Genomic DNA, 2972 nt, shown 5'->3' with positions numbered 1-2972 from the left:
GCGGCGGGGCGGCGGGCGGGCGACGGGCATCGGGGGCGCGGAGGGACGGCGGGCTGGCGGCGGCGACGGGATCGGGGAAGGGCGCGGCGCGGGGATGAAACTTCCCTCCCGCGCGAGGGTGGAAGAGGAGTGCGGTTTGGGGGAAGTTTTTCCTCCCAACCGTCACTTGTACAGGTTGTGAAAATGTTTAAGGGTTGGACCTCTAAATTTTTTAACGGGTTTAAGGGTTTAGGGGTTCTAGTCTACGACTTTTTTTCGACGAAAACTGTAAAAAAAATAGTTATTTTAAGGGGTTTGAGGGTTTGAGGGCTCTACTAGACTTGCTCTAAGAGCATCTCTAGCAGACCCGTAAAAGGGCTGAACCCGTATAATTTCGACAAGTATATAGGTTTGGCCCGTTTCTCTAGTTAGAATAGGCACCGTATCCGTGGTCCGGATCGTAGAAAATTTACCCCAGCCAGCAAAAACTCTCTTCCCACCGCTATATATGTTAGAGTTGTGTCGAATATTATTGTGCAAGGTAGATTACAGTTGGACTTGGTTTTGGACTGTGCGTAGACAGGGTAGGAGTTGTGTCCTAATAAGACACTTGTATCTTATGCCTCTCATATATATCGGAAGTAGACACACGATGTAACCTATGCCAACATAATAGCACAGGCGCGCAGGGGGAGCCGGCGGCATGTACCGGTGCCCGGGTGGTCGGTGTGCGGTATTATGTCGGTGTCACGGCGAGGAGCGCCCGTAGTTAGGCCCGGGGATGTAGCCATATCGGTGAACCTCGTTAACAAATCTCGATGTCGTGCCTCGTGTGATTGCTTGATCCTCGGATGATCAACGATATGCCTCAGACTATTCTAATAAATGATATCATAAGCAAGGTTACGAGGAGGTTGCGGTTCTGTTGATCTTGAGGAAGGAGCGGAAGAATTCGTCCGATCGAGTTGATCGAACAAAAATTCGACGGTGTGGCGAATATATCTGCTGAAGATAGCGATCGGAAGCAGGCAATGGCGTCAGGAGTCTTGCATATCGGGTCGGTACCAGATCGATCTGGCGCGTCTCGGCGGGATGCAGTAGAACAAGCGGCGGCGACTCAGATCGATTCCGCATGGTGATCTGGCGTGCAACGGAGGCGGACGGAGCGTGCAGCGACAGCCGCTCGAGACCCAGCCAGGGAAGGGCAGCGCGGTGGTGGTGGGCTGAGGCGCAGAGGCCCGGGTGGCAGCTGGCCTAGCAGGCCAAGGCCCAAGTCATGCGCAAGGCGGCTGGTGTCAGCAAGAAGCTACCGTGCAAACTTCCAGAAGCTGGTACGTGGCGTCGCGGTGGAGCTGATGAGCGAGACATATGCCTTGTTTGCTTGTTGTTTGCTGCTGATGTGCTGATTAGAGGAGAGATTTGTTTGTAAAACAAAAGGGAGCTACGCAACAGATTGAAGCATCCATCGGCGGGAAGAGATAGAAAAAGCTACTTGACATACATCCTACAAGGGCACGTGATGGAGTTTGGAAATTATTTTTTTGTGATCTCCACGGCTAAGTGCACAGGGAAGGCTTATGGTAGAGTTTGTCTTTATTTCTTCGTACACGGGTTGTGTACATGGATGGTAGCATGATGGTCTGTGGTGCGTGTGGCGAGGATGGCAGCGTACGTATAAAGCTGAGGAGTCTGGAGTGCGTTGTGGCAGGACCATGGAAACACGGGGCGTCAAGCAATGCACGGAGATGTGCGGACGGACACGACGCAGGGTGGAGTATGGTTGCAGTAGGATAATTTTGGCTGGGTCGGATTGGACTGTCTAACGGATCAGCATGGATATCGGTCAAAGTAGAAGACGGCGGTGATTTCAGCGACGACAACATAGGAGTGTGATGCTGATGGTGGCCGACTTCTGAAGCATGGAAACACGTGGTGCAGGCTTGAGGGCTTGTGTGGTTTCGACAAGACTAAGGCAGGGTTGATTTAAGGCAGTGTACACTTGAGAGCTTGAAATCAAACAGGGCACGGGGTAGCAAGGCGTAGCTACATGGAGTCATGTTGAAGGTGGAGTTGGAGTCTAATTAAACCCGGGCATGGGCAGCCCGGCCCGACGACCCGGCCCGAGCCCGGCCCGAAAAACCCGGGCCGGGCCGGGTCGGGCTTGATGTTCGGGCCGGGCTCGGGCCTAGTTTTGCAGCTCGGAAGATAGTTCGGGCCGGGCTCGGGCTTCATTTTTTATGTATTTCGGGCCGGGCTTGCATGTGCGTACACTAAAAAACAGCGTTCGGGCCGGGCTTTCGGGCTTCGGGCTTGACTTCGGGCCGGGCTCGGGCTTGAAAACAGGGAGTATTTCGGGCTTCGGGCCGGGCTCGGGCTTGGGAAATGAAAGTCGGGCTTTTATAAGCCCGGCCCGAAACCCGGCCCGGCCCGACGTTTGCCCGGGTTTAAGTCTAATGGATGACTACACTCTGTGCTGATGGAGGGGCTACGACGTAAATGCATGGAGAGTCGAAGCCTATTTCAGCGGGATAGCGAGGGACACGGGGTTCGGACTGGGTATCAATGGTCTGATGGAAACGTGATACTCGACATCGGTCGGTGATGATCGGTGGTTCTCAACAGTAGGGGTTTGAGTGGTGTGGGTTCGCGACCTAGGAGACTCGACCAGGACAGCAGAGGCTCGACACGGTGATAGCGGTGAGGCGTGCGGTAAGCACGGGACACAGCGACAGGCCAAGGTACTGGTGGTCAGACAAATTGTGCAGGGGGTGCTGAAGCAGTGTTGACGAGTACCGGATTCAAGTTGGTGACTGGGTCTATCGATGCCGGAAGATGGACAGGAGTTGACCATGGAGAATCTGAGAAAGTGGCAGAGAGTCTAAAATTGTCAAAAGCTGAGAGAGTACATGGCCGTATATTCTGTTATGTTCAGTGCACATGGCAAAGTGCGGATGACAAGGCAGAAGGAGGCGGAGTGCTATAGCGGTGGGACA

Source organism: Triticum dicoccoides, chromosome 1A (genome assembly GCF_002162155.2).
Source record: "Triticum dicoccoides isolate Atlit2015 ecotype Zavitan chromosome 1A, WEW_v2.0, whole genome shotgun sequence".
NCBI lineage: Eukaryota > Viridiplantae > Streptophyta > Magnoliopsida > Poales > Poaceae > Triticum > Triticum dicoccoides.
This window is presented reverse-complemented; position numbering follows the sequence as displayed.